This window comes from Canis lupus, chromosome 1 (assembly GCF_011100685.1).
Source record: "Canis lupus familiaris isolate Mischka breed German Shepherd chromosome 1, alternate assembly UU_Cfam_GSD_1.0, whole genome shotgun sequence".
Classification (NCBI taxonomy): Eukaryota; Metazoa; Chordata; class Mammalia; order Carnivora; family Canidae; genus Canis; species Canis lupus.
This window is the reverse complement of record NC_049222.1, coordinates 111,653,486-111,666,496: the sequence shown is the minus strand read 5'-3', so window position 1 is coordinate 111,666,496 and position 13,011 is coordinate 111,653,486. Positions and strand designations below refer to the sequence as shown.

General features: G+C 40.0%; 1 protein-coding gene across 5 annotated transcripts in view; it reads right to left on the bottom strand.

Annotated features, from left to right (window-relative positions):
- The window catches only part of ZNF112 (zinc finger protein 112), a 45,067-nt gene extending 33,378 nt beyond the window's left edge, over nt 1–11,689 (bottom strand). For 2 of the 5 annotated variants that reach the window (XM_038528641.1, XM_038528645.1), the window contains exon 1: nt 11,558–11,689. The gene's annotated coding sequence lies outside the window, so the exon portion shown is untranslated. The remainder of the gene's footprint in view (nt 1–11,557) is intronic. The other 3 variants (XM_038528644.1, XM_038528642.1, XM_038528643.1) reach the window with 3 other exon arrangements.
- Nucleotides 11,690–13,011: the final 1,322 nt, after the last annotated feature.

Here is a 13,011-nt window from a genome sequence, read left to right as displayed (position 1 = left end):
GAGCTAGGATGTGTTAAAACTGATTACAAATTTTTAAAGCTTATACAAATGTGTGTAAGCCTATGGTTATTTATTTTGTTATTCAAAGCACGTACTTTGCAGAAAATACTGTAATCTATTATGTGCTACAGAACCAGCAGTGTCAACAGTAAACTTCATTCAGTCTCACAGACTTAACCATCATCAGTTTAATGAATTTTGTCAGAAACAGAAACTAAATATCCTAACTCGCCTTACCATACAGCAGTTCAATGGCTGAACAGCAGTAAAGTTTTATTGTGACTTTTTAAAAAATCTCAGAACTGGGACTAAAATATTTCTAAATGAGAAAAATTTACCTCAATCATGCTGAATGGCTTTAGAAACTAGCTTTAGCTACAGACTTGATGATGTTTCTTAAATTCAAGCTAAAAGTAGAAGTATGGTAGTACTGGGATGCCTGGGTGGCTCAGCGGTTTAGCGCCTGCCTTTGGCTTGGAGTGTGATCCTGGGGTTCCCAGGGTCGAGTCCCATGTTGGGCTCCCTGCGTGGACTCTGCTTCTCCCTCTGCCTGTGTCTCTGCCTCTCTCATGAATAAATAAATAAAATCTTTTTTAAAAATTAATAAAACTGTATCCCAAAAAGAAAAAAACAATGAATTTTACCATACAATAATTGTTTTTTAAAAATCCATTTCCCCATCTGTAAAGTAGGGGTAATAGATTTGTTATGAGAAATAAATCAATACACGTAAACTATTGGAAACATTGCCTCCAGTCGTAAGAGTCTAAAAATATTTGCTATTATTATTTTTTATATTTCACGCATTTTCCTAATTCTCTACAAAATGCAATATATAGTCATTTCTATAATCAGAATATGAACTACAAATTTCTTTCTAGGATTTAGCCTATTTTAAAGTATAGTTGACATAGTAATTTCAGGTATGACACAATGATTTGACAATTCTATATGTTATGCAGTTCTCCCTGTGATTAGTTACCATTTGTCACCACACAAAATTAGTGCAGTATTATTGACTCTATTCTGTACTCTTCATCCCCATGACTTACTTATTTTATAACAGGAAGTTTGTACCTCTTAATTCTCTTCATCTATTTCACCCACTGCACCCACTTCCTCCCCTCTGGCAACCACCAGTTTAGTTTGTTCATTGTATTTACAAGTCTGTTTCTGTTTTGTTGTTATTGTTGTTTGCTTTGGTTTTCTAGATTCCACATATAGGTAAATCATATGGTGCTGTCTTTCTCTGACTTATTTCACTTAGAACTATAAATATAATTTTAGATAAAATACAATTATACTTCAGACAACTGAAAATATCATCAAAAACTGAAAGCTCATTGACATAGCTTTTTTTTTTTTTTTTTTTTTTGACATAGCTTTTATGGCCATCTACAAAAGTCTAAAACATGACTTCTCAACCTGATACCAAACACAGTCAGAACTAAGGCAACAGATTGAAATCTAAATTTAAATTCCAGTTCAGGGGCAGCCCCTGTGGCGCAGCGGTTTAGCACCGCCTGCAGCCCAGTGCGTGATCCTGGAGACCGGGGATCGAGTCCCACGTTGGGCTCCTTGCATGGAGCCTGCTTCTCCCTCTGCCTGTGTCTTTGCCTCTCTCTCTCTAGCTGTGTCTCTATGAATAAATAAATAAAATCTTTAATAAAAATTTTAAAAAAAATCCCAGTTCAGCCTCTTATGTATGTGAACCCAGGATAAATTACTTATGCTGACTCTGTCTCCCTTCTCTCATCTTTAACATGGGACTAACAATATCTACTGGACCCTAAGGAACTCTTGAAGATTGAATATGTTAACTCATATAAAACTCCTACAATATTTAGCACTGAATGTTTATTTTATTTATTTTATTTATTTATGATAGTCACAGAGAGAGAGAGAGAGGCAGAGACATAGGCAGAGGGAGAAGCAGGCTCCATGCACTGGGAGCCCGACGTGGGATTCGATTCCGGGTCTCCAGGATTGCGCCCTGGGCCAAAGGCAGGCGCTAAACCACTGCGCCACCCAAGGATCCCAGCACTGAATGTTTAAATATAATAGTTAGGAGACAGGAAGATGGTGCCAGAGTAAGAGTACTCTAGGCTTGCCTTGTCCCACAAATATAACTCGGTAACTATCAAATCATCCTAAATATCCCAGAAATCAACCTGAAGACTGACAGTTCAAACCCTACTAAATAGAGAGAAGAGGCGACAAGAATTCTTCAATACAAAATATGGAGATGTGGTTTAGAGAAGAAATGAATCCTGGCTGCTTTGGAGGGGTGGAAGCCATGCTCACAGAGAAGAGTGAGAGAGAGGAACACACAGGGGAAAGTGCAAGGAGAACATTTCCCTATTGCCACTGGCTTGGAAAGTAAGAGGGGCTGAATTTTGTAAGTTCTTACAAACAGTGGGACTTAAAGCTTGTTTTTTGGTGGGGATTTTTTCTTTTTTTTTTTTTTGCATTTTTTTTGTTTTTGTTTTTGTTTTTGTTTTTGTTTTTTTTTTTTTTTTGCATTGCATTTTTTAATTGCATGCGTAGGTTTAAATCAATGGAGAAAGCAACTTCCAAAAGTTGCACTAGCAGGGAAATATTCCATCAGACATTTGCATAGTAAACCTTCATAGTTTTAAAAAAGGTTCCTGATCTTTACTTGAACTGTACATGAGGAAAAGGAGCCCCCTCATGTAGGAGTTCTCTCTGCTTGCAGAAGCAAACTGAAGGACCTAAGATTGGAGGCAAGCCTGGGATGTCAGGAAGGGGGGTAAAGAAATAATAAAGGGCCATTCATAAATTTCATGTCTAAGACATTTATCCAATGATCCTTACATAAGAATTTTAGGGCAAACTACTGCCCTTAAGATAAAGGTACAACCTCAAAAGCTATGATACTGGATTATAGTAATATATGAGTACCTTGGATTCCTGGACAACAAAAATAATACTTGGGGTGACCTATAAGGTTTGAACAAATACTTTAGAGGAACTCCCCTAGAACAGTACAACCTCTACTATGAAAGCCTGGAGTTTTAAAGGTCAGCAGGCTTGGCTGAGATACACAAGTGGCACTGTGCTACTCTTGAAGGAAAGGCAGGTAAACAACCTGGGGGCATACAATATGAAAATAGTCATCTGAAGAGCACCTGGGCACACAGTGAGATTATTTGCTCTTCTCAGAGCATGTCCTTGAGAGGCAGCATTCACAGAGACACCTCTGTGGGAACAAAGGAGCTGACTGGCACCATTTCCCTCCACCACCCCTCAGCATAAACACAGAGCCAGTGGGAAGCAGTGCAGTGCTGACACTCATTGCTTACATCAAGCCCCACCCTGCTGCGCTCCAGCAGAAGGCCTTTCTCAGTCACATCTATCTGTCCCAGCATGGCAGGCCCCTCCCCCTGAACACAACACAAAACCCTGCCCACACCACGTCTCCTGACCAGAGTTTTACATGGCCTCATTTCTGGTAGAGGTGGTGGAAAGTCTCATTTCACAAGCAGATAGAGCACTCCTAGATATAATTCACCCCATTCAGGTCAGGGACCAATCACTGTCCACAGTAGGCAAGGAGAGCATCTGCAGACAACTGGCCTGAAGGACAGAGCAGCCAGACACAACAGCAGAGTGCTTGCAGCACACACTGGAGATGCTCCCTAAAGTGCCAGGCCCTGGACACTACATGACCTCTTCTTGGTAAGGCCATTACTTTTGGGAGCAAAGACATAACTGGCTTTTTAACATAGAGAAAGAAGCAGGCTGAGGCTTCGACAAAATGAGAAGACAAGAATTTATCCCAAATGAAAGGATAAGACAAGACCACAGCCAGAGATTTAAGCAACTAAGATGTCTGATGGAGAATTTAAAGCAACAATCATACTCAGGACACTCACTGGACCTGAGAAAGAATGGAGACATCATTGAGACCCTTAACACACAGATAAAAGGCTTAAAAAAAGAATCAGAGATGAAGAGTGCAATAAACAAGATTAAAAACATATTTGATGCAGGGCACCTGGATGGCTCAGTGGTTGAGCATCTGCCTTTGGCTCAGGTTATGATCTCAAGTTCCTGGGATTGAGTCCCACACCAGGCTTCCTGCAGGGAACCTGCTTATCCCTCTGCCTATGTCTCTCTGTGTCTCTCATGAATAAATAAATAAAATCTTAACAAAAATGACTTGATGTAATAAACAACAGGCTAGATGAAGAAGAACAAATCAATGACCTAGAAGACAAAATAATGGAAAGCAATGAAGCTACACAAAACAGAGAAAGAATTACACAAAATGAGGATAGATTTAGGGAACTTGATGATTCCATCAAAAGTAGTAACATTCATATTATAGAAGTACCAGAAGAAGAAGAGAGAAAAGGGGGCTGAAAATTTATTTGAAGAAGTAATAGCTGAGGGACGCCTGATCAGCTCAGTCAGTTAAACATCTGCCTTCACATGCCTTTGGGTCATGATCCCACGGTCCTGGGACTGGATCCTGCATTGGGCTCATCAGGGAGCCTACTTCTTCTGTCTGCTGCTTCCCCTTCTTGTGCTCTCTCTCTCTGGCAAATAAGTAAATAAAATCTTAAAAACAAAGAAGAAAGAAGAAGAAAGAAAGAAAGAGGGAGGGAGGGAGGGAGGGAGGGAGGGAGGGAGGAAGGAAGGAAGGAAGGAAGGAAGAAAGAAAGAAAGAAAGAAAGAAAGAAAGAAAGAAAGAAAGAAAGAAAGAAAGAAAGAAAGAAAGAATAGCTGAAACGTTCTTAATCTGGAGAAGAAAAGACATTCAGATCCAGCAGGCACAGAGAACTCCCATCAAAATCACCAAAAGTAGGCCAACATCAAGACATATTATAATTAAATTTACAAAATACAGTGATAAAGAAAAAATTCTAAAAGCAGCAAAACAAAAGGAGTCAGTAACTTACGAGGGAAAACCCATAAGGCTAGCATGAGATTTCTCTATAGAAACTGCAAGCCAAAAGACAGAAGCATGATATATTCAAATGCTCAATGGGAAAAATCTGCAGCCAAGAATACTCTACCCAGCAAGGCTATCAATCAGAATAGAAGGAGACATAAAGAGTTCTCCCAGACAAGTAAAAACTAAAGGAGTCTGTGGCCATAAAATTTCTGCAAGAAATTTTGAATGGAAAGGAGAGACCAGAGTCACAGTATGAATGTAGGAAAAACAATGGCAATAAAAACGAATATTTCTGTAAAAAGTAAGTCAAGGAACTCACAGACACAAAAAGATATATAATAACATATACCAAAAACATGGGGAAAGAGAAAAGAATGGGTTCAAATTTAACCATCAAGTTAATATAGACTGCTATATGCAGAAAAGGCTATATGCAAACCTAATGGTAATCATATATCAAAAACCACTAAAAAACAAAACCCCTCCAAAACCACTGATAAACATGCAAAGAATAAGGAAAGAGCTGCCCAGGTAGCTCAGTGGTTTAGCGCTGCCTTCAGCCCAGGGTGTGATCCTGGAGACCCAGGATCGAGTCCCACGTTGGGCTCCCTGCATGGAGCCTGCTTCTCCCTCTGCCTGTGTCTCTGCCCCTCTCTCTCCATGCCTCTCATGAATAAATAAATAAAATCTTAAAAATAAAATAAAATAAAATCTTCTTTAAAAAAAAAAAAGAATAAGGGCGATCCCTGGGTGGCTCAGCAGTTTCACGCCTGCCTTTGGCCCAGGGCACGGTCCTGGACTCCCAGGATTGAGTCCTGCATCGGGCTCCCAGCATGGAGCCTGCTTCTCCCTCTGCCTGTGTCTCTGCCTCTCTCTCTCTCTCTCTCTAAGTCTATCATGAATAAATAAATAAAACCTTAAAAAAAAAAAGAATAAGGAGAAAGAAATCTAAATATATCACTAAGGAAAATAAGCAAACCATAAAAGAGAGAGACAAGAAAGGATTAGAGAAAAAAAAAAAAAAAAAAAGAAAGAAAGGATTAGAGAAAATCTCTAGAAAACAACCACAAAACAAGTAATAAAATGGCAATAAATACATATATATCAATAATTACTTTGAATGTAAATGGACTAAACACTCCAATAGAAAAACATAGTGTGTCAAAATGGATTAAAAAAAAAAAAAAAGACCTCATCTACACGCTGCCTAAAGGAGACTCATTTTAGACCTAATGACACTTGTAGATTGAAAGTGAAGGGATGAGAAACATTTACCATGCAAATAGATGTCAAAAGGAAGCCAGAATAGCAGTATGTATATCAGAGAAACTAGACTTTAAAACAAAGACTGTAACAAGAGACAAAGAAGGGCACTATATAATAAAGGACACAATCCAACAAAAAGATATAACAATTGCCCAACATGGAAGCATCCAAATATATAAAACAATTAATAATAAAGGAACTAGTTGATAGCAATACAATAATAGTAGGGGACTTTAACACCCCACTTACATCAATGGACAGATCACCTAAACAGAAAATCATCAAGGAAACATGACTTGAATGACATGCTGGATCAGATGGACTTAACAGATATATTCAGAACATTCCATCCTAAAAAAGTAGAATGTATATTCTTTACAAGTGTACATGGAATATTCTCCAGAATAGACTACATATTAGGTCACAAATCAGCCCTCAACAAATACAAATAATCTGAGATCAAACCTTGCATATTTTCTACACATATTTCTACACTATGAAATTTGAAGTCAACCACAAGAAAAAATCTGGAATAATCACAAATACATGTAGATTAAATAATATGCTATGCAACAATGAATAGGTCAACCAAGAAATACAGAAGAAATTTAAAAATACATGGAAACAAATAAAAATGAAAACATGATGGTCTAAAGTCTTTAGGATGTATCAAAAGCGGTCTTAAGAGGGAAGCAAATAGCAATGTAGACCTACCTCAGGAAGCAAGAAACATCTCTAATAAATAACCTAACCTTACATCTAAAGGAGCTAGAAAAAGAATAAACAAAACTTAAAGCCAAAAGAAGGAAGGAAATAATAAATATAAGAACAGAAATGATATAAAAACTAAAAAAACAATAGAACAAACCAATGAAATAGGAATTGATTCTTCAAAAAAATTAATAAAATTGATAAACCTCCATCCAGACTTTTCAAAAAGAAAAGAGAAGGGACTCATGTAAATAAAATTACAAACAAGAGCAGAGAAATAACAACCAACACCACAGAAATACAAATAATTATGAGAATATTATGAAAAAGTATATGCCGGGCAGCCTGGATGGCTCAACAGTTGAGCGCACCTTTAGCCCAGGGTGTGATCCTGGAGACCCAGGATTGAGACCCACGTTGGGCTCTCTGCATGGAACCTGCTTCTCCCTCTGCCTGTGTCTCTGCCTGCCTCTTTCTCTTTCTCTCTCTCTCTCTCTCTCTGTCATGAATAAATAAATAAAATCTTAAAAAAAAAAAAAGTATATGCCAACAAACTGGAAACCTGGAAGAAATAGATAAGTCCTAGAAACATCTAAAATGCCAAAACAGAAACAGGAAGAAATAGAAAACTTGAACAGACCAATAATTAGCAAAGAAATGGAATCAGTAATCAAAAATTACCTGACAAACAAAAGCCCAGGGCCAGATGGCTTCACAGGATAATTCTACCAAACATTTAAAGACTTAATACCTATTCTTCTCAAACTATTCCAAGAAAACAGAAAAGGAAGGAAAACTTCCAAACTCTTCTACAAAGCCAGTATTCCCTTGATTCCAAAACCAAAGAACCCACTAAAAAGAATAATTACAGGCCAATATACCTGATGAACATGGATGCAAAAATTCTCATAAAAATACTAGCAGATAAAAACCAATAGTACATTAAAAGAATCATTCACCATGATCAAGTGGGACTTCTTTCTGGGCTGCAAGGGCGGTACAATATTTGCAAATTAACCAATGTGATATACCACATCAATAAATGAAAAGAACCATATGATCCTTTCAATGGATGCAGAAAAAGCATTTGACAACATACAACACACATTCACAATAAAAATCCTCCACCAAAGAGGGACAGAGGGAACATACCTCAACATAATAAAGGTCATATAAAAAAAAAACCACACCTGATATCATCCTCAATGGGGAAAACCTGAGAGCTTTTACTCTATGGTCAGGAACAAGACAGGGGTGTCTACTTTCACCACTGCTATTTAACAAAGTACTGGCAGCAATTTGACAACAAAAAAAAATAAAGGCATCCACATTGGCAAGGAAGAAGTCTAACTTTCACTGTTCACAGATGACATGATACTCTGTAGAAAACCCACAAGACTCCACCAAAAAATTTCTAGAAGAGATGCACAAATTCAATAATGTTACAGGATTCAAAAATCAATGTACAGAAATCTGTTGCATTCCATATAACAATAATAAAGCAGCAGAAAAAGAAATCAAGGAATCAATTCCTTTTACAATTGCACATTAAAATCTTATGGTTTTAAGATACCTAGGAATAAATTCAAAGAGGTGCAAAACCTCTGCTTTGAAACTAGGAAAAACCTGATGACAGAAATTGAAGAGGAAACAAAGAAATGTTAAGACATTCCATGCTCATTGAGCAGCCCTGGTAGCTCAGCGGTTTAGCGCTGCCTTCAGTCCAGGGCATGATCCCGGGGACCCAGGATTGAGTCCCACATCAGGCTTCCTGCATGGAGTCTGCTTCTCCCTCTGCCTGTGTCTCTGCCTCTCTCTCTCTCTCTCTCTCTCTCTGTGTCTCTCATGAATAAACAAATAAATAATCTTAATAATTAAAAAAAAGGACATTCCATGCTCATGGACAGGAAAAACAAACATTGTTAAAATGTCTATACTACCCAAAAACAGTCTACTCATTTAATGCAATCCCTATCAAAATACCAACATTTTTCACAGAGCTAGAACAAATCCTAAAATCTGTACGAAAACATAAAAATTCCCAAAAAGAAAACAAAGCTGGAGGCACCACAATTCTGGACTTCAAGTTATATTACAAAGCTGCAGACATCAAGATAGTATGGTATTGGCACACACACAAAAAAAAACTCCACATAGATCAATGGAACACAACAGAAAACGCAGTATTGGACCCACAACTATATGGTCAATTAATCTTAGAGAAAGCAGGAAAGTATATCCAACGGGAAAAAGACTGTCTTTTGAACAAATGATGTTGGGAAAACTGGACAGCACACACGAAAGAATGAAATTGGACCACTTTCTTACACTGTACACAAAAGTAAACCCAAAAATGGATGAAAGACCTTTAGGTGAGACAGGAAACCATCAAAATCCTAGAAGAGAACACAAGCAGCAGCCTCTAACACTGGCCATAGCAACTTCTTTCTAGATACATCTCCTGAGGCAAGGGAAACAAGACAAAAATAAACTATCGGGACTACATCAAAATAAAAATCTGCACAGTGAAGGAAAGAATCAACAAAACTAAAAGGCAACTTTTGGAATGGCAGAAGATATTTGCAAATGACATATCTGATAAAGGGTTAGTATCCAAATAGAGAAAGAACTTACACAAATCAACACCCAAATAAACAATAATACAATTTAAAAATGGGCAGAAGACACGAACAGATCTGTCTCCAAAGAAGACATCCAGATAGGGCGCACCGTGGCTCAGTGTTTGAGCATCTGCCTCCAGCTCAGGTTGTGATCCCAGGGTCCTGGGATTGAGTCCACATCAGGCTCCCTGCAGGGACCCTGCTTCTCCCTCTGCCTGTGACTCTACCTCTCTCTGTGTCTCTCATGAATAAATAAATTAAATATATATTAAAAAAAAGACATCCAGATGGCTAGCAGACACATGAATAGATGCTCAATATTAATTATCCTCAGGGAAATGCAAATCGAAACTACAATGAGCTATCACCTAACATCTGTCAGAATGACTAAAACCAACAACACAAGAAATAATTTTGGCGAGGATATGGAGAAAGGGGAACCCTCTTACACTGCTGGTGGGAATGTAGATTGGTGCAGCCAATGTGGAAAAAGTATGGAGGTTCTTCAGAAACTTAAAAATAGAACTACCTATGACCCAGCAATTACACTAGCTGGTATTTATCCAAAGGACACAGAAATACTGATTCAAAGGGGCACATGCACCCCGATGTTCATAGCAGCATTATCTACAATACCCAAATTATGGAAACAGCCCAAGTGTCCACCGATTGATGAATGGATAAAGAAGATGTGGTATATATACACAATGGAATATTACTCGGCCATCAAAAAAGAATGAAATCTTGCCATTTGCAACAATGTGGATGGAGCCAGAGTATGATGCTATGTGAAATAAGTCATTCAAAGAAAGACAAATGCCATATGATTTCCCTCATGTGGAATTAAAGAAACAAAACAAAGGAACAAAAGGAAAAGAGAGGCAAACCAAGAAACAGAGTCTCAGCTATATAGAACAAACTGATGGTTACCAGAATGGAGGTTGGTGGAGGAATGGGTGGAATAGGAGACGGGGATTAAGGAGTGCACTTGTGATGAGCACCGGGTGATGTATGAAAGTGTTGGATCACTATATTGTACACCTGAGACCAATACTACAGTCTATGTTAACTAACTGGAATTTAAACAAAAGCTTTAAAAAAAAACACACATAAATATAATCATGATTATTCTTGCTCAAGTACTCCCCTATCCGTTCCTGCATGTATTCAACAAAAGTCAGGGCATCTTTGTGGCAGAAGAATGTATAGAGGAGTAAAGGAAATATCTTCTCGTCTGACAGGAGATAACCTAAGAAGAAAAAGAATGCTAAGTCCTACTCAGGAAAGGCTCTGCTTCCAGGAGCCAAAGTGTCATTCCCTCCTCCCACACGGCCTTTCTCAAGGAATCCAGGCTGGGGAAGGAAAGGAGGCTGAGAGAAATCACAACTTCATTAGAACCCGCGCATAAATCACAGTGGACATCGCAGACAACACCCAGGAATGACCCTCTACAAAAACTTAAATTTAGATTAAAAAAAAAAAAAATTAGGTATCTAGGTGCAGCCTCACTTCCTCCAGGGATCAGAGAAGGGCCAGGGACACTGCAGCAAGAGCTCTGACCACCCCATCCCAGGTTCACCGATGCTGATTTCAGGGAACTAAAATTTAAAAGGACTGCTATCAAGGGACCTCAGTCTTTCACTTCTGCATCCTCGTTGAACTCTCAAAATAACTCTATTAGGTAGACACTAATATCAACTTCAAGAAGAGGAAGGAGGCAGAGACGCGAAGAAATTCTCCGAATGTTAATGGAGCTGGGAAGCGGCAGCACTGGCTGGTGGTCGCGGAAGGGCCGGGAGGTGCAGATCCCAGGAGACCCTCACTCCTGGCGACGTGGGAACCTGGCCCGGGGCCTGAGCCGGGGATGCACCCGCCGCCCGGGACTGCACGGAGCCCATTCAAAGGAAACACAAACCCCGTCCTCCGCCACAGGCGGGTTCTCTTCCCCGGATCGAGGGCCTGGTCACCACGGGCCCAACGGAAAGTGAGGCCAGGTCAGCGCGGCCGCGGGGAGGGCGCCCGGGGAGGGAGGGCTCACCTTTCGCAGAGGAATGAAGGCCGCGGCCTCGCGTACCTGGAGCGGAAGCGAGTCTACCCACAGAGACCTCCTGGACTACGCTTCCCAGAATTCCCGACAGGAGCCGGGAGGTCGTCTTGGCGTCCTGCAGCGGAAGTGTTCCCGGACTACACTTCCCAGAATTCCCAGGCCGCCTCGTCGCCTTCCTGGGACGGAAGTGCGGGCTGTCGCAGGGAGAGCATGGGTCCTTGTTAACAGCGTGCGGTTCTGGCGTGAATTCCGGAGCCTGGAAATGCTGCCCAATGTACAGAACTTTTACAGACTGCTGTTATTTTCTCCAGCCAGCCACACGTTCAGAGCTTGTTTCTGGATCCTGATGCGTCTGACCTTGTGGACTACAAATCCCGGCATGTCCTGCGGAGGGGCCTCTTCCTCAGGGCTCCCCTCTCTTTGAGATAGTATTTGGATAGTCTGAATTAATTCTATGCTGTTAGTGGAGCTTGGCCGCCGTCCCTTACGTCGTTTTCTTGAATTTTTTTCTTCCAAACATGACGAAAACTATCACAAGAAACTTAACCAAAGCAAACTATCTACCTATTCTAGGAAACTACCTCAAAGAGATTAGAGAACCTTGAAATATAAGAAAGAGGAAAGGGAAGGAAGGGAGAGAGGGAGGGAGGGAGGGAGGGAGGAAGGAAGGAAGGAAGGAAGGAAGGAAGGAAGGAAGGAAGGAAGGAAGGAAGGAAGGAAGGAAGGAAAGGAGGGAGGAAGGGAGGGAAGGAAGGAAGACGTTATGAAAAGGAAGCCATGTGGGGGATTGGAGGAGGCAGCGGAATTCAGATTTCTTTCTTTTTTTAAAGATTTTATTTATTAATTCATGAGAGACACAGAGAGAAGCAGAGACATAGAGAGCCAAGCAGGCTCCCTGCTGGAGCCTGATGCAGGACTCGATCCCAGGACCCTAGGATTATGACTTGAGTCAAAGGCGAACGTTCAACCACTGAGCCATCCAGGCGCCCCAGAATTCAGATATTATAAGGAAATTGTGCTGACCTGTATTCAGTACTGAATTTGACAAATATAGAGTCTAAATCTTACTCTGACCGGATTGCCTTTTTTTATTCTATAGGCACACGCATGCATCTAAAACTGTCCATGCTACCTACCCTGAGCTGTTCATCCCAAGATCCACAAGAATGGACGTGGATGCCAAGAATTCATAAGAATCAGATGCAACCATTGATCAGGACTTAAAGCAGAAGCAACAAATGTTTCCCACATTTCCTTGGCTCTAATTGCTGATTATGAAACCTGAGTCATAAGGCAAATGGAAGCAACTGTATTGATAGATATAAAACACTGTAATATGGGAAGGAATTAAGACCTTTACAAGATCTTAAGTTTTTTCTTTAGCTTTTTAAAAAAAGATTTTATTTCTTTATTCATGAGAGACACAGAGAGAGAAAGGCAGAGCC